The sequence below is a fragment of the Vidua chalybeata genome, chromosome 14 (genome assembly GCF_026979565.1).
Source record: "Vidua chalybeata isolate OUT-0048 chromosome 14, bVidCha1 merged haplotype, whole genome shotgun sequence".
Lineage (NCBI taxonomy): Eukaryota > Metazoa > Chordata > Aves > Passeriformes > Viduidae > Vidua > Vidua chalybeata.
This window is the reverse complement of record NC_071543.1, coordinates 10,406,359-10,428,595: the sequence shown is the minus strand read 5'-3', so window position 1 is coordinate 10,428,595 and position 22,237 is coordinate 10,406,359. Positions and strand designations below refer to the sequence as shown.

The following is a 22,237-nucleotide window of genomic DNA, read 5'->3' as shown; positions in this document are numbered from 1 at the left end:
TTGCTTGTTTAAGTTCTGTGTTTGCAAAAGGAGCTGGCTTCCAGTTTTGCTACTCCTGGAAGCCTTAAAATCATGTTTGTATAGTGTGTCACAGCACTTCGTAAGGCTGAGCTATCTAAAAGTTACAACTTGTCCTTTTTTTCATAAATAGTGTCTCAGATATTGGAAAATCTGAACTAAGCTATCAGCCATATATGAGAGAGTCTAAAAAAAGTCTAAAAGAGAGTCTAAAGAGAGTCTAAAAGCACCAATGGAAATTTTCCACAGATGCACACTGGTCCTAAAAAGGGACATTTCTGAACTGGGGGTCTATTTCATTGAAAGGACAGAGGACATCCTGGCTGTATTTAAACAGCTTCTTTTGATAAAGGAAAGTACTGAGAAGAGAAAAGTAGGGGAAAACCAGTTTCAGCATTCAGATTTTTAGATCAAGTACCTTGCTGTTGATGGCAAGTATGATATAAATGGCATAAAAGTCATTTAAATGGCCATTGCTGAGTTTGCCAAATCTCTTAGAAAATGAAAGAGGAAGGGTGGTTAATTACAGTGATATAAAACCAGATTTTCTAGCTTTTCTGTTGTTTATTTTTTGGAAGAAGAGAAACACAACACCTTTTTCATTCATTCTACAATGCAGCCTCATTGTTCATGCAGGAACAGCATATATGGTGGTGTGTGATGATGATACAACTTCACATGCTGTAAAATGGCAGCTAGCCTGGAAAACCATCAAAGGAATGGGAAAAAATCAAGCTACCCAACCAATATGGTATGTCCAAAAGGAGACTTAAAAAAATCTTCAGAGTCACGTTTTGCATATTTTTCTCCTTTGTATCTCTGTTTTTTCTGTTTTATTTACATTTTATGCAATCTCATATTTTTCTTTCACCTTATCATAATGTTTTTAAACACAGTTGCTTCATGGTTAGATGGAAAGCTGGAACAAATTTCCCATTGCAGTTTCTTGTGGGTGTCTGTAGTTTGAAGTCAGCAAAACCTTCCTCATTCCAGCAGCATTGACTGATTCAATTTCAATGCATCTCTTTTCCATGTATGAACTGTATCACCAATATGCAGAAGGTCAGCTCACTAGAGCAAGGAATATTAACGGTGCATTTCAATTCTTTTTTGTGTTTTGCATCTAAATGACAAAATTGCTGTTGATGCATCACTTCGTAGTCATATCTAATGTGTTTTCTTGGAATTACATCTAACCTGAAGGCTATTTGTCTCTGTTAGCAAATATTAAACAATCAGTGATAGCTTTCTCTGCCCACCTTTCCCTCCCCAACTGCAAGTTCATATTAAAAGCATCCTCAGCACATAAACCCAGCACTTTAATTCTTGCTGATCAGTGATATTCATATCAAGTTTGTGACCAAGTGACAAAAAAAATCCAAATGGAACTTCTGTGGTATGCAAAACGCACTCATATTTGAAGAAGGAAACTTCTCTGAAGAGAAGCCATGGATTGTCAAAGAGGGAGTGCTAGATGCTCTCTGTCAGCCTAGCAGCAGCCTTCTTCTTGAAAAAACTCCAAGTAGTGCAGTGGAGACACTGAGCAAGCTGCAATAAGGAGTTTTCACTGCCATTCTACAGCTCTTTGTAAATCAATTAAAAGTAGTAAGCAGTCTAATCTCTCAGTTCTAAAATATCTTGAGGTATTTTTTTGCCACATCTTTCCTGACTGTTCAATAGAAAACGGGATATGACTGTGCCATGCTGAAACAAGCAAAAAAAAAGCCTATAAGTTTTCTCCTGGGGCATTTCAAAGAGCTAGTCCTAATATCAGATTGAAAAAGCTCTGCTCGACAATTTTAATGTTTTGAAATGTAAATTGGGTCATTGAAATAATTTATCTGATTACTAATATTATAGTAAGGAATTTGAGAAAATTTACAATTAATTTTCTTTATATCTTTCTTTCAGAATAGCTGTTTCTTTTATAATATGTGTTCCTTTAAAAATCCTTAATTATCAATAGTAAAAAGTGGACCTTCCTGAACATTACACACTGCCTCAACAGCTGTGAAATAATGGTAGCTGTTGCATTGTTTTGCAATGAAAAAGTGGCTCATAGTTTTATTGCAAGTAGTTCATTTAAAGAAAAAAACACCTGTATTACAAAAACTCCTGTTGTTTTTTCTTGGGTCTCTATAGATTTTTTTATCTCTTCAATCATTTTAATTTACTTCTTCAGCAAAAATACATATCCCAATGGCTTAGAACATACTTTTTTGTTCTTCACTTCCTGCATTGTAACTTCTGTCCTTTTATCAGTTCATTTTTCTTGTATGTCACATATTAATTTTATTGAAAAAGAACACTTCTTTGTAATGAGTTGTGTCTGCTTTCACTAGCACCTAATATCACCCTGTGCTTACTCCAACCTTCACATTTAAAGACAATGAATCTGCTTCACTTTTGTTCTATAAATAGAGACGCTAAATCTTAAATATCTTTTCTATGTCTCTATTTAGCTATGCATATGAATGCTACTGATCACTATATATGTACTATTGAATTTAGTTTTAATCCCAAATTGTATTCTTCACTATAAATACCACATCTGAAATAATTAACTTGTTTTTATATGGACACATGTCAAATGCTGAGACACCTGTCTTATTGGTCTTGGTTTCCTTCAGTCCAGAATTTCTGATTTATAACACTACCTTAGAGCTATGCAAGCTTATATTTTCCTTTTATGCTTTCCTTATTCAGGCTGGATTCCCAAAGATAACATGCAAGTGTCAGGCATGAAATTTTACAATCCTCGTGTATTCCTTTCTTCATGAATTTGTAGCATGCTATAAAAGCCAAGCTGCTTAAAAGGATTTTGTATTTTAGCCAAGCTTTCACCTCCTAAGTGTATAAGCCTTTGTAAATATATCCTTAAATTTACAGTTAAAAACAGTTCATAATAAGAAAACTATCTACATTTTTCCTCCATAGCAATGTTACAACTTCCTTTAAAATAAAATAAATTGCTTTGAGAGGAATTTTTGAAAACAAAGTCTAGAAGAAATGGCACTACATCAAGCTAAATAAATCTGTCTAAAAATACTTAAAGCAGTCTAATATTACATGAAAGATTCTATTTAACTCCAAACAAGAGCATCTAGTGTTTCAGTGGAAAGTCTTCCAGAATCCTCTGTAGCAAAGAGAGCAAAAGCTCGCAAGATCCTTTGAAATTTTTATTCATATGAAAAGAGGAATGTTGGGTCAGGGAAATTTCACCTGAACAGAGTAAGGTGTTGTTCTGGGCTGCAGCACTGTATGTATGTAGCAGTGCAGTTCATATGCCCTATCAGAAGTGGGGTTTGGTGAACCAGTAGCTTATTCTGTAGCTTTTTAACCTGTGGAATTTGTGGAACAGCCACAGTCAAAACATGCCAATTTGACAAGTCAAGGAAATGCATCATCAATACTTCTCTGGAGAATAAAGGGTGTTGTTGGATTTTCCCCTCAGATATTTCAAGATATTCTTATCATTTCTGAGGTGGGCTAAGTCTTGCCTAAGTCATGCATGGCATTATGCCTGTGCTGGGAAATGCACTTTCTGCCCTGCTGGGAACAACATTGATGTCCTGGGTACTACAAAGGACAGGTCATGCAGAAAATAGGACTGGACTGAAACCACATGTGAATAATGGACGGGTTTAAAATGTCACACCTTGGTGAATTTGTTTAGTTTTATAAGTTTTGACTCTAGCAGATTTAATGATATGCCTGTTTATATTAGCTATAGATAAACTTTCTGGGGAAATTCTGATCCTCCCTACTTAATGCTTCTCCAACTTCTGCCTTCAGAGCATTTTTTGTTATTCCCTTCTTCTGGAAAAGAAACACTTGCTACTTCATACTTCTCATTACCTCCAATAAAACATTCTTTTTTCAGTCTTCCCTGCAGAGTTTCCTTGCCAATGGGTACTGTACTACACCCACCTTTGCCTGAACTGCTGGCACCAGCTTCTGCAGAGCTTGAGGACAGATGGTATATTTTATCTGGTTTTTGTGTGTTCTCAGATCCATTTATGGGCCTCCATAAAGTTAATAAAATGTTTATTATTAATATTGCATTGGTTTTAACCCCTTTCCAACCAGAAGAATATTGCAAAGGTGTTTTTCTGGTTTTGGCGCTATTGGAATCAGGGGATTACAGAAAAAACAAAATGATTTTATGAGAATTATTTAGGTTTTTACCTTTTTTATAGTTTTCTTCATTTCTTGGCTTTTGCTCCCGTTCAGGCAGATTTTTCATTTTAATCGGATTGCTCTACCCATCCCAATTATGTTTTGTGCTTTGCATTGTGTCTCTTAGCAGCACCTCATTGCAGGAGAAGATAACTGGGAACCAGATGTCTGAAAATGGAAAAGCTGAACAATAAGCAGCTAATGCATTGGGTCTGGATGCTTCCTAGGAGCCCCAGGGAAGCTGGCCACAGCTCAGGTCCCGCAGAAGTTGAATACATCATTTTATGTCCCAGGGTAAGGTCCCCAGGAAGCTTAAGTCATTCATAGACTATGTATAGCTTTTATCTTATGACAGAGGGGATTATTTTTGCACAGACCTCTTTTGCCTTGCATGGAAGGAGGAAAAACTGCTTACTGTGGTCAGAACACTATTGTGATTTTACATGGAAAGGAAGCTATTTACTTTTTCTGGCATTATTTCCTTTTCCTCTGAGGAACTTGCATTTTATAGAGACAGCAGTCAACAAAGAGGCCATGCTGCTCCCCAGTTTGCTGCCATTAACAAAATCAAGGGCAGCAATGGTTCAGAGCCTCTGAACAGGCAGCTCTTCACTCTTGCAGTCCAAATGAATTGTGAAAGCAGAGTCTAGCTTAGTCTCCATGGAGAAGGATGGCAAATTGTGTATTCTTGCACAACATATGTTTAGAGATTCTTTTTTCCTTTTTCTATCAGGCTTTTTCCTTCCATCTATGACCTCAAGCAGGCTGCTCCTTTGTCTCAAACCACCATTTGGCTACATGCTCACTCTCCTTCCTTCAAAGCACCTGCTTTGATCTCCCTCAGCAGAGAGCCAGCAAAGCTGACAAAGGCAGAGGTTTGCGTTTTCATGTGCTTGCTAGATTGTTAGTCAAGAGCAGCAGAGAAACACTGTGCAACCTGTCAATGCAGTTTAAAAAACCATATTATTCTAAGGTGCCACAGAGGGCTTGTTCAGTGGAGCAGAAGTCCTCCAAGAACCAGTTCTCTGGGGCTGTTCTCCTCTCACGTCAGAGGAAGACATTGCTGAGGCTTCCCCCACAAATGTTGCAGGGCATAAAATTAGTCTGCTGATCTTAGGAAAGCTGCTCATAATAAAGCAGTTATTGCCAGTTTGATTAAGTTCCACTCTGTTTAACTTATCACAAAAATATCAGTTTTCGTATTTGACAATTTCTGTAAGGAGAAATGATTTACTGAGGGCCACCTCATGCTCTTGCATCCAGCTCACAGAAGACCCCTCCAGCATCTTCTGCCAAACTGAAGAAGGCAAAGAGTTAGCCACCTCTTTATATTAATATTTTTTAGTATAACATCTGCCCCTCTTGGTTTTCACTCTGTGATCAAAATTCCCTCAATTCTGAGTAAAAGCTGAGTAAGGACCTTGGGGTATTGCCTGTGGGTGCTTGGAGACTGCTGGCATCAGGCTGGAGTGAGTTGTTCTGAGATGAGCTCGTTCCCTGGTATTTCCTCCTGTCAGAGCCACAGATGTGCTTCATTTCATTAGGTGTAGCTGTGGGCATACTGCCATCCACTCTACTGCTGACTTATCCCACTGCTGCTGAAGGCCAAATAATCATAATCATTTCAAGTTGATAGCACAGTATATTTCCCCAGGGAATGCTATTCAAATTAAATCAGTCATACCAACAATAATTTTATAATTATATAAAGGGAGCCCTCTACTTCAGTAATTTTTCTGAAAAAGATTGTGCATTCTATCAAATGGTTATTGTTTCTTCCAGAGTCTTTTCTCCCCATAAATCTTGATACTCTCTGCCTTTTTTTATGTGAAAAAATCATTATTCTGATAATTAGCATGTGTAAGTGCAATCAGTGTCAAAATAAAAACAAATGTAAATTTCAGAATTTATCTCTGATGTAGGCACTGGCTGCAACAAGATGATTTTCTGTTGTTGATGGCACGAAGTCATTGATTAGCCTCATTTTGAAAGCACTGAAGGCCAGATTAATTATTCCAGTCACACTCAATGGAGAATGAAATTTTCTCATGAAATTACCATGATTGATATTTCTTGGTCAGTCTCAGGCTCTGCAGCTCCAAGTTCAGCAAGGAGCTCTATTCTGAATGTCCAGAGTAATTTCCTGGTGTCACTTGAATGCTTGTAGGAGCAGATGAGCATAAGACCTGGAGAAAAACTGAGCCTGAGGGATCTGTTGTAGTAAGCTGGGACACAGACTCAGAGAATCATGGAATTGTTTGGGTTGGAAGGGACCCTAAGGCCCATCTAGTTCCAGGGCTTGGGAGTGAGGAGTGACAGCTGATCCCTTTGCAAGTGGGATATTATTCAAATATAATGCCAATCCTGCCTTTTTGTATTAATTCTCCCATTTTCTACAGCAGAGCAATAATTAGAGTAGAAAAATAACCTCATTTCTTCTATTGCAAGCAGATTGCTGAACGTTTGTGATGCTCTGAGTTAGATAAGGAAAGCCAGTTTAGGAGCAGGATAAGGCCTCTTTTTAGGCTAGATCAAATTGATTGCAAAAGAATTAGAGTTAAAAGTGCTCCACCTTTTTAGAATGGGATGATTTATATCTCCTTTATGAACAGGAGATAAAATGTTCTGCTTCTTATACTCTCCACAGAAATAAAACAGAACTAAAAATAAGTCCTAATGAAGACAAGTGTAAAATAGATCTCACAGCAGAGAAGTATTCATGAGCAAATGAGTTAATGATTTCTGACTGGTTGGGGCATATACCAAAATATTAAACATAACCTTTCCTAAATGTGTGTGGTTTTATTCCATTACTAGCAATGAGTAGCATCAAATGGCAGGAATTGTGAAATCCTTCCCTGGATGAGGCTCAATCAGGGTTTGAGACATAACTTCAGTAGCATGAAGGTGAACTTTGTATGTCCCTTCATCACTCATTTTCCTGTACTCCAGACTACTTAAATGTATATATATGCAATGACTGATTACTTTAAGGTGGTCAGGAAAGTTTTCCCAAGAGACATGAACGGTCAAAATCTAGTAATGAATTTGATTTTCAGTCACAGAAGAGATCTGGATTTTATGCTTGTCTTAGTTTATCACATGTGTTTCTGTTATCATCAAGGTCCAGTGCAAAGTTCAATTTCAGGAGATTTCTGGTGGGTAGGATAACAATTAAATTCTTGATCTAACAGTGATGGTGGCTTTTGTTCTGGTAGGTGGCTTTTTTTGTCTATCTTTAGAAAATAATTTAAAATTCAAATGAACACTTCTGCTCTCAGAGAGAGATAAAACTGATGTGACGTTTTTATCATAGTATCCCATTCTCAGTTTGGCAGTTCCTGAGAAATAAAATACTGGGTTATATTGTAATCAGTCACTGGTATGTTTTGGAGGCTAAGGTTCTGCAAACAAAATTTCAGAATTAAGTTTGCCTGTTCATTTCAGCTGATCTAGAAAGAAATGCTTCAGCTCAGTTCAGTTCTGCTGGTCAGGAATGTACATTCTTTGCCTCTCATCAAAGAAGAAAAAGGTCTTTTCCATCATTAATTTCTACATCTTCTTAAAATGGAATAAAATTACTTGTCCACTGAAAAATATGAGTCTCATTCTCGGCAACTGATTCATCAAAGTGCACATTGCTACTTCTCATGTATTAGTCTCCTTCCATCACAAACCACATTAATGTAGCATATTGATGTAATTAGTCTTTTAACACCTACAGAGACACTGCACACGTCACACTGTGCCTCATCAGTGCAATAAAGGTTACAGGGAGAGCCGTATCAAAGACCATGTGCATGCTGGATATACATGATCTTATAGTCCACTTTTTGTGCTATTTTTTGGCCCTTGAATTTGCACAGGCCATAGCCTGTGGCTGCACCTTAGCAGTCCTGCCTAGCTGTAGGCAAGGACAGTGCTCAGCTCTCATTGAGAAGGTGGTACCTTTTTCTTCTGATTTTTTGGTAACAGGGTGGTCTTGCTGTGCTGCTGCTGACTGGGAGATAATAATGCTGGGAGAGAAGCTGTCGCTCCCCTCAGCTCCTTCTGTGGGTTTTGCCCCATACAGCATATGGTCATCCATGCATCGGTGAGCAGTGGCCACCCTCATGTCAAGAGATGTCTTTTGCCTTGGGCTGTCATTGCAGACATGCCTTGTTATTCATGAAATGCACTAATTAGGCATTCTCTTAATTATATTATTACAGTTTCCTCAGCTTAGTGATTTTCCTGTGATTTGACTTGTGTGACATCAGTTTACTGCTTCTTCTGATGAAGCATTTAAAATGCTTTCTTTTCAATTTTGAGTATTAGTCTAGAAGTACAGGTTTCACAGTGTTTCCTTTCCCCAGGACAGTGATTTGACCTAAATATTGGAGCCTTCGTTGTCATTATAGAGATATTGTTTCCTTCTTTGACCATGTCTAGCCATGAAGTTTTTGACCAGAATTTCAGGGTCATTAGAAAATGATGATTTCACTTAGGTGGGATTCTCTTGCACACCAGTTTCTCCTGAGTCAAACCCCCTTGCTCCTTTCTTCCCAGGGCATGTTACCAGCATTTGTTGGGTCTGCCTTTGACCTTTAATAAACTAATTTATATTCCCTAATATAATTTTTTCCTCTTCAGTCTTTTCAACTCCTAGTTATCCCACCTCTACATAATGAATTTGTTTTTTCCTTTCTTTTTCCTTTTCTTTTGGCCTTATTTTTATCATATAAGGGATAATGGGAGCAGAAGAAATTATGTGATACTGCTTCTACTGATTAAATTAGAACTAGAGTGTTCTCTGCTTAGGGCAACCTTTAACAGCTTGGTAATGTGATAAACTGGAAACAGACAGACCAGTAAAACTTCCTTCTTTGCCTAAATTCTGTTTTCTGCTTACATTAACTACGTCATTACTATCCTCTGTGCTGGCAGCAATGCTTAGCATTAATCCAAATTAAAGAATCCATGAGACAAAGAAATAGTGACAAGCTTGGACTGGACTATGACCAACATCATATGGATTTATAGGAGAAAGAAATGCAGCTATGAATAAATAGCCTTTCAGGAGTTAAATTCTGTCTTTACTACTTTGACTCTGGGCACTGTTGCCTGAACTTTACTACTGCTCTTTGAGATCAGCCTTTAGAGTTTAAAGTTTGTTCTTCAAATAACCAGTTTTCCAATTTTTTTTAATTACTTTTATTAATATTGTTGCTATTGATAACACAGTTCACAGAAGACTCATGGGTAAGAATGCAAAGGCACACAGACCACATCCTCTCTGAGTGGCTAAAGACCAGGGCCCTGCGACATTTAATGTCAGAATGCAGGAAAAAAGTTATCAAGTGGGAATAGTGCTTTAATTGTTTTTAAGTATTATAATTAAACAATAACTGCAACATATGCTGGTTGTTTGCCACTTGTACTCACTGGACTTGTATGTGGTAAAGCAATGGCATTGCCAGAATATATCTGAGTCTGCAGAAAATGGATGAAGCAGTTGCTAGATTAATGTCAGGCTGACTGACCTGCACCTGCATCTCAGGGCTAACATATTCTGTTTGGAATTCTTGATTTAAGGAAGGGAAGTTCTGGTTTTAGATCAAGTCTTGGAGGGCATCTCCCACCCTACACAGTCAATGACAGGGAAACCTTTGCCATAAAAATAGTTCTGCTGCTTTACAGACCTGGGATGTCGCCCTACAAGCCTTTGTTCCTGGTCCTAAGGAATAATTAAGCAGCTAAAATACACAATTGTCATGCTCAAAATTATAGGTGAAAAAAATATATTTTGAGAACATTGGAATATGCAGTAGATGTTTGAAGTACATCACAAAAGCCCAGGAGGAAATTTGGCATTTTGTCAAAAATCTAAGTTATTAAAATACCATTCTGATGCTGACCTTTTGATTTCTTCATTAGATGCATACAAAGTGAACAGCTCAGTTCCAAAACAGTATTTTGAAATTAAGAATGTCAACAGCTTAAAATTAAGTGTTTTCACTAAAATTGGGGTAACTTGTTTTGGTATTGTTGACTGGTATTTTTGAATCTCTTTTCATTATTTATGTTCACTCCGTTTTGGTCCCTCCAAAAGTTCACATCCTGAAATTCCTTGCAGACTAAAAATTTAATTGGCCAAAATCTTCCATACTGTATATTACATCTGGCACCTCTTGTGGTACTAAAGCCTGTATAAATATACAGAAAAGATTATTTGTCTTTAGTGACACATAATTTGAAATTTTCAATACTCAGATTTCCTGAGTGGCAGTTGATAAGTGTTTTCTGGACTTTTGGAGGCCCTTCTATATTAGAAGTAATTTTTTTTACCCAATTTCTACTGCATGAAGCTCCAGTGGAAAGTAACCATCAGCTACTGAACTCACACTTTGGGAAAGAATTAGCCAAGGTTCATTTGTATATTTTTCTTCATTTTCCCTAAATCAGATTTTGGTGCTTTTAGTATGAAATACCTTCTTTTATGGTGGAAACATAAAGAAGATAGTAATTTCTGGGATTCTGGGTGGGACCTGAAGATGATGGGGTTCATAGATTTCATGAGAATTTGAATATTGAAGGGTTGTTTTGACATCTGTGGGAGCATCTGCAAGATTACACTTTAAAGTCTCACATTTGACCTTCCAATATAATTTCAAAATGACAATAATGCAATCTTATTGCAAATAGGAACAGTTGGTTCCTTAAATGAAAATGACTTGTAATTGCAATTTTATTTTTTATTAGAAAGATAATTAATTTTTTCCCAAGTAATTTGCAATAATGCCTGTGTGTTCAGGTGTTGCTACTGTCAGAGACCACTAAATATTTGAACACCTTTTTTCTTTGATGGGACAGCAACAGCTAAATCCCAAACCACGGATTTTTTTTTAGGAGCATCTGTGTTTGAGTTATTTTCTGGTACTTAGGGAAGAGACAGGAGACAGAAGAGGTTTCTCATTCACTCCCAGCCACTTGCTGGCCCTGCAGTTGGTGGCCAGGGCTGTTCTCAGCAGTGCTGCTGGTGGAGAAAAGCAGTGAGCTCCTAAAGCACTGAGGCTTGGTCCTACCATCACATCCTCAGAAAAACAGAGTAGGTGAAACTCATGGGTTATTCCTGTGAGTAGAAAAGAGACTAAATTTATGAGTAAAAAACTTTCCTTAGGAAATATTACTGTTTGGTTTCGAATATTATGGTATGGTCAAAATCTCATCCTGACTCTGCTGAAGCTGTCGAAGGACATTGGCTTGTGCTGAGGGCTGTTCTTTGCAGCCATTGAAATCTTCCCTGTACTTCAGTGACAAATATGTGGTTATTATCATAGCACTATTGTATTCACTACCTCAATGGGAAGAGTGAGAAATGTAGCACCAACAGGGAAATATAAATATACATATATACATATACATATATATATATATATATATATATATATGGCAAAATTTAGAGAATGAGAGAATGTGTCTCTACCCACTTGTGTTGTACAGGTCAGTGACAGTCAAACACTGAGGGACCTTCCTTGTTTTTTGTTCCTCTCCTGGATTTCCCATTCTCTTATAGCAGAGTAAAACAAGGTTTAAATCTCAAACACTCTGGATGGATGGGTATACTCTACTCATGTTGAAAGACACTCAGTTAGGGATGATACACACCCAAACTGTGCTTATGAGCAATAAACTAAGAGACAAACTTGAGATCTGTAATTCTAGTAAAACCACAGTAAGTTACACGGATGCAGAGATGTGTGCCAGACAGAAGACAGTATTTTGCATGTAAAACACAATGCAGAAGGTGCAGCCTGGTGCTCTGTGCCTGGTTGGAGCAGTGCTGCAGTGCAATCCCAGATTGTTTCAGTAGTATTCAGTGCTTCAGTCACAGAGATACTGCTTTATAGTACATTTCCTAGTACATTTTCACTGTTATTCATCCTAACATTTTAATAATAAAAGTATGTCTTCCATTCCATTATCTCAAAATATTTGTGAAGTGCTATAGGTAAGTACTAGGGGACTAACTTGCAGAGTTTTGCACATATACTCTTTATTACATTTCATTTTTTCAACTTCCAACATCAGTCTACAGCTTTATAGTAAGAGTGATAAAAATATGTATTTCATGTAATCATTTGTATGACTCAGTACCTGTAAATGCAACTGATATGAGTGAGGAATGAAATTGCACAGTTGCTCTGAAAACAAGGCTGCTTGTGTGACTAAATGGCAATTTGGTTTCCTGACATCAGGGGACACTTCACATATTTTGTTTTAGCATGTCACATCAAGTCATTAAGAACAATTATGTTTCCTTTTTAAATCAGTAAAGGTACAATATTTTCAAGTATATATATCCTTGTTCCCCCACCCACCTCTATTTCTTTTTTCTCACTGTAATCTAAGCACAAGCTTTCTGATTTTTCTTATGTGCTCCCTACAGGAGCTGGGTAAGTCTCAGAACCAAAGAGTTCTTGTTTAGCTCCTCTCTGGAGCCTGGACCAGATGGTACAAAAGAACACACATCCCCAAGGAGTTGCATAAAAAGTCTGTGGAGGCCTGGTACACAGTGGAGCTGTACTGCCTAAAACATTTGCATAAATCTTCCTGCAGTTCCATTAAACAATGTCTGTGGCTGGGACAAAATAAAAGTTTTGGAGTGCTTCTAGCTGGGGGCTTCTTTCATTTGATTTTTAGAATTTCTTTAGATACAAAACAAAGATAAGGTTATGTGGGAATTCAGACTTTCTTTCACAAACCACAAAGAATAAAAACTTTTTTTTTTATGAAGTACTGGTATGACCAGAATTTCTGGGTCTGTTTTTTAATTTGTTTTGAGATGATCAGTCAATGAAAATGCATTCAACTGGTCTGCACCCTGCTTCCAGTTCTCATTTGCTCTTTCAAGATAGATCTGCCTGCCAAGCATCATTTTGGTGAGTTTTTGAGATGTGGGATCTCTCTGAAAAAGATTTCACTTTATTTGCCACCCAAATGATTTCAATCCATGTATGCACATGAAAGAATACTGTGAATCACTTGCCTATTCAGCTCTTCTCCAGTTCTCATTCCCAGCAGTGCTGACAATGATAACACAACAGTACTTTTGGTCCCAAATCCAGGTTTATCTACCAGGAATTACTACTGCTGTGTCTGTTAAAGCTTTCTCAGTTGTAAAAAGAAAATCAATATTCATTTGATGTTTGCAGCTTGAACCTACAATAGGTAGAAATGTAACAATATTGCTGTTGTCAGCATAAGTCCAGAACTGAGCTGACAAACAGAAATTCAAAGGAATGAGTGAAAAAGCTTGTTAGTATGCCTGTTGTTACCCAAGGAAGAAGTGAGCATTTGAACATTACCAAAAATGCTTTTTCAGTAGAAGGTTTGGTTACACAGCTCTTGTTCAAGGGGATTTTTTTTTTAAATCTATTTGTTAAAGAACTTATTAAATGTAATAGTTGGAAGAGGGGACCTTAAATATGCAGAATAGTGCTTTTTAACACTTCTTCCCCATTTGCTTCATTTAAGTATTCCATTTGACTGAAAGTGAGAGTGTGTGCTGCTCTGCTGTTTTTACTTTTCTTTTCCTGCTTATCTTCCTAAAGAGAAAGAACCAGGGACTCCTTCTATTCATGCCTTTGATCAAGTCTTGCTCTTCTTCTGAGAATATAAGAATTCTGGGCCCTCAAGTTAAATTTTTTCAGGCTTTGTTTTCTTTTAAATCCAAATATATTTCTAACTGAAGAGTCCTGTTTTCAAAAGTGTGTAACACACTTTGAAAGGGAATTTTAGCACATTTGTAAACACGCTTTGGTCTCTTTTCAGGTTGAAAAATTCAATTTCCCTAAATATAAATACAGTATTTCTGTGTCTAATGTAAGCACAGAGTCATGGGAAATGAATTCCTTGATAATAAGGAAAGATCTAAAAGTCACTGGGCAGAATCTGTCACAAGCTGTGTCAGAGAAATTGGCATGGGAGAGATATTCCATTCTTAGCCTCCAGAGCCAATCTTCAGGTTCATTTTGCTACAAAAACTCAATTGCTTGTGCAGGTATTTCTTCAGTAACATTTGTCTGTCCTTCTTGTATCAAAGACTACATAAAACTGTGATGGAAAAAATGAAGATGTAATTAAAATAGATACGCAATGTAGAAAACAATAGTAATTTGCAAGAATGGAAATCCTTCCTAGTGAAGCCGTGCCCTTGACCCTGGAAGGGATCCTGCCTGAGCTACCATGGCTCTTGCTGTGTACAAAATGAGAAGCAGAAGCACAGTCCTTAGAGACTCACCTGGGAGAGCTCAAACCTCCAGGGGAACAGCATTTTCCTGCTTCGCAGTGGTCACGGGAGCCTTGGAAATCTGCTCCTGACAGCGAAGGCAGCACCTCGCAGGGGGACATCAAAGGACAGGTGTGAGAGTTGAAGCAAAGCTTCTCCCAAAATATCTGTTATGTTTCCCTGATTCTTTGAAAACGTGAAGGTGTGAAAAGCTGCTCATTCATCAGTTCAGTGGGTACCACCCAAAGAGTGTGGGAAGGGAAGTTTTTAATTAGGGACTTCTTAAAATCAAAGCCATGCAAATTTAAAAGCAGGAAGATAAGGTAAGGGGTGGTGTGTGTGAAATCATTTGTGCTAATTTTAGAAACAGTGACCGGATTAATCAGACCCAGATGGCAACATTGCTGAAGTTTTGTTTCAAACTACAGCTCTGATTTGCAAGCTAATGCTTTCATTGCAAAGATGTGGCTTTTTTGGTCATTTTTCTTTAATTCTCCCATTTTAATTTTGTTCAGATCAAGTGCTTTTGATATATTTAGCAAAAATGTTCTTACAGAGATTTAAAAATATCAGGGTTCTTCAAACAAACTTTATGCAAAGTTGTCAGAAACCCACTCTACTGGCTAAATTGTCAGGTAACTTTATTTCCTGGGAGGGGGAAGTTGTATATAAGTTGTAGTCGTAAGATGATTCATGTGTTTCTTGCTCATATCCCAAATGCTTCCCTCCTACATAAAATACAAGATGCAGTTTCTCCTACAGATGTCTGTGCAAGTCAGTCTCACACACATTTTATTTCTGTACACAGATAGGTGAACAATCCAGATATAAACAGATTAAAATAGTTTGACAAGGAATACAGTTCTTAGACTTTTAGCTTCTTCTGCATTTCTGCTGACTTGAACCAAAAAACTCAAACAAGATCCTTGAGATTATTTTATTCTAGAGTTTAAAAATGTATGGTCTTGTGCCACGTTTTGAGGATTAATATATGCTAGTCTCTTAAACATAAGCAGAATTTCTTTCTCTTTCAAAGGAGTGTAAGCATTTTAAAAACACAAAATAATCCTGAATTGATTTACAATTATTAGAAATGCTGTTCATATAGCCTGCTTTTTGGCAATGTGCAAGTGTAGTATCTGTTGTGAAAATACTGTATTCTGAGCACAAGGGGTCCAGTTCTGCCAGCTCTTCCATTCAGACAGTTCCATTATGATAAATAAAAATTCTCAGGCAGGATTAAACTTTGCTACACTATACATAAATATTTTATCATACTAAGAAGATAATGAGTAGACTTTTTTTTTTTCAAATGCATGAAAAAGAAGGAAGATCTTTGTTCTTTTTTCCATAAAAACACAGGTTTTCAATGCATACATCATTTAGTAATATGTCTGTAAAGCTAGGAAGGATAACAATTTTATAAAAACAACACCCCAAATAATATTTTAGTATTCAAGAATGGAATGCATGACACTGAGGTACATTTATCCTATAAATTGGCTTGCACTGAAATTGGGAATCATCTAATGTAATGACAAAAAGCTCCTCCAAAGGATAAAGTGATTCAGCTGACAAACTGGCAATTACTCACACAGACTTTTCAAGTCTGTCTTTAAATAAAACATTAGTTAAAACATTATGGTATATGCCTCGTGTCATCCACAGCAAGATGAATGCTGCATTACCTTCTATCAGTTACTTTCAATTAAAAATATTTAAAAGCATGTTGATGTAGCTGGAAATGCACAGGCTTTAGATTTTTGGAACAGTGAGATTTACGTTTTGGTGATGACTAGCAAAGACTAATGAAATGGGTATATTAGTTAATTCGAAGGCTACAGAGTTGTATTAATTCATAGGAAATCTACATCCAATATATTGTTCATAACCACCATTGATCATAACTACTGTAATTGCAGACCCAAAAAAAGCCAGATTGGATTGCCTTTACTTGCCCTGTTGTTTTCTGCCCCATGCACTGGTTAGATGTTTACAGCACTGGTGATTCTTTGGTTGCTCTTTTCAGCACACAGGCTCTAGGATAACAAAGCACCATGGCCAATGAATATTACCAGAAGGCATTAATCCAGTCAGTTTAGCAGAATTTATTAGGCAGCACACAAACTAATAATCTGTTCCTGTGTTAAATATTATGACAGTAAAGAAGAGAAAGATCCCACTTTTTAAGCTGAAAGAACGTTCAAGGCAGGGTTTTTTGAAAGAGGCCATATATTTAACTTAGTTAATTGTTATGGTTAGAAATGAGGTTTGCACACAGCTCCTTGTACTTGCATCTAGTGTCCCTGAAGAAGAGAGCTAAAGAACACCATATGTACCTGAAAACATAACTTTTTTCTCCCCTCAGGGGTACCACCTGGGGTAATAACAGTCCTATGTCTGCCTTTGGACCTCAGTGTCTTAGACTGATATAGCAACAACCACACTGCTAAAGCTGTGTGTGCACCCACGTTATATGTCAATGTCCTGTGGAGATATAAGCTTTGGCAGAGGATTGATAGCAAGCACCCTTTCATCTGCTAAAATAAATGGATTGCATACTACTAAATCCTTAGGATAATTTAAAATCTGGGTGTGAATGCCTTGCGTACCAAGGGCATTCTGCTAGAAACTAGCCAAAATTATATCTCAAATTAAAAGCAATTAAAGTAAGAAAAGTGTATCTTAGTCACCACAACTGAAATGGATATGAATTTCTAACCTCTCTAAGGAACACTGGGCACAATTCTGTGAGCAACACCTCGAATTTGTGGTGCATTTTGAATCTTAAGGCACAGTGAGTGGGAAGTCATTATTAGGACCCAGCAGTCTGTGCCATTTACCATAACATGTACTGGTTTTCAACATATACATGATCAAGGTCCCACTGTATTCTGTTCTTGTGTTAGTCTGTGTATGTAGAACTACATCTCAACCAAAGCTCTTTGCTCCTGCTCTCACCAGGAGCTGCATCTCCTGCTCACCTTAACTGCAAAAGGAGTCAGCTGAAAACCAGATCTGTCTGGGGTGGGAGGAGTGTGCAGCTGGGGTGCTGCCCCGAGTGTTATCCTCACACCCACCTGCCAGAAAGCCCCAACCCCATAACAAAAGGGTGACCCTGCTTTCTAGCTGCAGCTCTCTCAACAGACGTCAGTGGAGGAGTCCTTTTTTTGATTGCTTGATTACTCCCTCAACAAGGAACTGGCGTATTTAAGACTTGGGACAAAATGAAAATGGAATGAAACCCCAGCACGTGGAATTGCTAAGGGAACAGAAGCTGGACTTGGGAATTGTGAGTTTCCTCTAGTCCAGGAAACCTTCTTCTCATTTGTAAAGGTTCAATATAAACTGGGGAAGGAGTGATTTTTACAGAGTTGTAGCAGCTTACGGAAGAGCTGAATGATAGGACAAGGGTGAGTGGTTTTAAACTGAAAGAGGAGGGTTAAATTAGCTATTATAAAGAAATTCTTTACTCTGAGCTTGGTGAAGCCCCAGCACAGGGCACCCAGAGAAGCTGTGGAAGCCCCACACCTGGAAAAATGTTCAAGGCCAGGTTGGACAGGGGTTGTGGAAGGTGTCCCTGCCCATGGCAGGGGGTTGAAACTGGTCCCTTCCAACCCAAACCATTCTGTGATCCTATGATTAGTGAAACAAAGTTACAGCTACAGAAAATAACTCTCTCTGAACTCTTCTGGATATATTTTTTGGCATAAAACCATGTACTAGTACTCAGCAAAGATGTGATAAAATTGTGACATTAGAAACTTTTTCTGTTCTCTCAGTGTTTTATAGAAGTTTTCAAACATTAAAATTACCTGTTCAGAACTTCAGAATTTCAACTTCCTTCATGGTTATTAATTTATACTGGCTTTAGTTCACCTGCATGGGGTAATTTAGTATTCTTTGAATTTTTAATGTCTTTTCAAGATTGATATTTATTATGTGTTTACAACATTCTGTTTGAATGCTATTAAGCAGTGTGGTAACAAAATAAAGTAGTATATCTGCTACAGCATGTTCAATAATGTATACAATTGTTTCTCTGAGGAAGAAAGAAGCCTTGGGTGTTGAGAGGCTCTAAGCAGGAGGCTGTGCTGACAGAAGGGAATTTGGGATACCAGGGTTCCTTGAAGTTCCTCAAGAACAAGATCAGAATTTATTTGTAACATGTTTACTATAATTGAGGTTAGTAGCTGCCTCTACTAGCAGCATTACTCCCATTAAAAAAAATTCTCAATAATAGTTCATAGAAACTCATAACCAAAATTAAATTGTGAGCTGAGATGGTGAAGTAAACTATCAAATATGTATCCATATTACCTCTTAAGATTTGCTCTCCTTCTCCTCCTATTTCCCTTCTGTCTGTCTCTTTTTGACTGCTGTCTGTAATGTCTGCACATACATCCTAATGTCTATGGGGCTCTGTATGGGTAGTAATAAATAATTTTATCTCCAACTGATGTTCCTAGAAATGACAGCTTCTGAAATATAGTCAGTAATCTGACATATAAATCTTCCTTTAGAATCTCAGCAAATTCTACGTCTCTTCTAGATTTGTCAGCTGCCTTTCAGATTCATGGTCTCTATGCTTTTGTTGATGTATCTTTCAAACCACATGGGATAATCAAAGTTGCCCTTGTTGGATCCCATTAGACTCTTCTTAAGAAACCCCAGGGGCCTTCACAAGGCAATTGACTCCCAGAGTCTGGTGCTCTTGAGTTGCTCATTATTCCTGCATGGGTTTCAGAAAAACGACTGTGCAGTTCTCTCATCTGGGAACCAGTGCTAATCCAGATGAAAATTAGAGGATTCTTGATTACAAGGTGGCCAAAGCTTAAAAAAAATGATACAAACAATATTGACCCTTCCAACAATTTTTTATTCTTCTTTTTTTGGAGGGAGTGGTGGTGGTGGGTGTTTGGTGGGTTTTTTTTTGTTTGGTTGGTTGGTGTTTTTTTTGTTTGTTTGTTTTTTGTTTCATTTTTTAAGCCATTGTGGCAGATCTGAGTGGTTGTTCATTTTATACTTCTGGTTCTTAACTAAGCTTATTGTTCTAATAGACCACCTAGCACACTCTTATCTAAAATGATAACGAGACTGCTACAGTTTGTAAAAACAGAGTTAAGTAGGTAAATCCAACATGTGAATGAATGTTTTCTCCATTTTTCCTTGTACAGCAATTTAAAATTGTGCAGTGGTGCTGATGTGGATTCCTGAGGCTCTGGGACAGGACAAGCAATCACACAGGAGTATGGCATTGATGTGAGTCTGCTGTTCTCTTGATGCCAAACAAAATATCCTCCAGGGTTTCCAGACAATTTTTAAGATTAAATGGAACAATCAAACTTAATTAACATATTTTATCAGTTAGATGACTCCAAATGCTTTTATGAGAGTTAGTGAGTACATTTGAATGATTTAGACGGTTTTCGTTTCTTAGCAGGAGCTAGACCTTTGTTTATGCTAAGTCAGCATACTGCACCTACTGAGACTCTTGCTCTACATCTCAAATGAATTCAGCACTTTGGAATTTGCTGGATAGAGAGAGGTGCACAAGAAAAATGACTGGGGTTCTGTGCTCATTTGCAACAGGGCAGATGTGCTCCAATGCAAAGCAATCACTGGAAATGCTTCTATTTGATGTTATTGTTTCATTGAGGGTAGGGATTTGGAAACAGAGGCTCCTTTGGCACTGTAACAAATGGTTTACCAGATCATGCTGGAAGTTTAAGCCTAGGTAATGTAAAGATCCTTTAACTTATTGATCTTAATCAGATACCCTCTCCAATTTTATAAAATATGTGCGTGCCAGAGTGATAACAAAGAGTGTTGTTCTTCCGTGGTTCCTTTGGTCCCTTATCTTCAGTCCCTTATCTAAACATGCATTTGATTTTTCCCCTCTGAAATGCCCAATAATTTTAGAGCTGAAAGCAAATCCTTCCAAATAAAAGGTTTTGGCCCCAGTAAATCCAGAATAAATAGTAAAATACTAAGGAATGACAGCAAATAATACATGAAGCTTTGGAATATTGGGTCTAGAGCCAAAATATACAAGTGTCAAAGATGCAAGGTGGAAGAACAGGAAAGCTTTGTCATCTGCTGTGGCAGTTGGGGAAATTTGGAATCATTTTGTGTACTTTTATTGGCCAAGGAGCAAGGGATCCATGTCTTCTTGCAGTTCCCTGCATGTACTGTTTCAATTCAGAGTTTTACTGATGTGATCTTGAATAATCTGGAAGGAAGAAAAGGGCAGCCTGTTTACAGAAAAAGGGCTTGTGTGCTGATGTTCATAAGGTGACACCAGCACCATAGGGTGGACAGTGTGAGGACATGTATAACCTCTGGATATTTTAAGGAAAATATCAGGCCGCAAGAATAAAATTTGAAGGCAAAAAGAACTCCAAGTGTGCAAATAATATACTCAAACAATATGGGAGATAGATTATTAAGTCTTTTCTAGTAAAATCTGCTTCTGATAGAATGGAATGAGGGAAGAAAAGTCAGGATTTAGGCTCCTGAGAGTGAGCTATAAATGTGCTGTAAAAAATGGGACAGCTGTATGTGATTCTTTACTGTTCTTACTGGGCTGAACATGCATTAAATTAAGAATTCAGTGGGTTTGTTACACATCAAGCTGAAAGCTTATTTCTGTATACTGCAATAACCAGGTAAGAATGCAGTTACACATATAAATACAGGCTAATTGCTATCAGCAGTCGTGTTTTGAAGATCATGCATTTTTTATGCATAGCAAGCTGCTAAAATATCCATACTAGTTATTTCTGCATCATAGCAGCCCTATTGGAAAAGCACTAGCAAAAAGGTATTCCATTTTAGGATTTCCACCAAGACTTTGCAAGCTCCTGGTAAAGGTGCAAGAGGGATGTGACAGACATTGCATTAACATAAAGCTCAGAATACTTACTGCCTTCTGCTTCCCAGGGAAGCAGTCACTCAGGTTCCTGTAAAGGCAAAAAGCATAAAGAGACTGGGGTCTGTTATCAGCCCTCTTGGGCAGAGCTGAGATACAGAGCGCTCTGCTTAATATTGCTTATCACTAATTTTGTGTGTGATAACTGAAGCATGAACAATATCCAAGCAGGAAGCAAACTAGATCTATAGCTGCACAGTCAAGCCTATCAAAATATATTGCTGAGCTCCGACAGGCAAACAGTTCTGCAGAATATCACTTGAAACAGGATGTTCCAGCTCACTGGGCCTCCACTCACCGTATGCTTGTGCAGCCTTACCTGTAATAGCAAATAGCTATGCTCAAGGGCAGGATGAATTAAAAATTAGGAAGGGATGTTGGAGTGAACCTGCATGATATCAAAAACTGATGGGCTTTTCTACTTGCTCTGTCCCACTGAGTTGTGAGGCGATGATGATGAAGTCACAGAGTCTTGCTGAAATTGCTCACATGAGTGAGGAGTGTAATATTACTCTTAGAAATCTGTATTTGCAGAGCCATGCTGAGGAGATTACCCTGGAGAAAATCCACTCTTCATTCTACGAGAGAAGTAAGAGAGAAAATGATGGTGTTGCTCTGTGGCTTGTCTGTTTAAACCAGAAACGTTCTCTCTTCTAAGCTTATCCTGTACAGGAGGAATCATCTGTGTGTTCTGACCCATGGACAGGCAAACGTTTTCTCGGAGAACATGGGATGCAGGGTGAGATTTCCTGACAGTCCCTGCATCCTTCATGCACCTGTGGTAGCTGTGGGTTACAAACCTTACACTGGTGAAGAACATAAAAATGCTGGTTTTAAAG

The 22,237-nt window shown here is 37.8% G+C and overlaps 1 long non-coding RNA gene across 6 annotated transcripts in view; it reads left to right on the top strand.

Annotated features, from left to right (window-relative positions):
• LOC128795359 (uncharacterized) overlaps nt 1-21,972 on the top strand; it is a 329,447-nt gene extending 307,475 nt beyond the window's left edge. For all 6 annotated transcript variants that reach the window (XR_008433504.1, XR_008433500.1, XR_008433501.1 and 3 more), the window contains 2 exons: nt 19,645-19,729; nt 21,933-21,972. This is a non-coding gene — a long non-coding RNA (uncharacterized LOC128795359). The remainder of the gene's footprint in view (nt 1-19,644; nt 19,730-21,932) is intronic.
• The last annotated feature ends 265 nt before the right edge of the window (nt 21,973-22,237 follow it).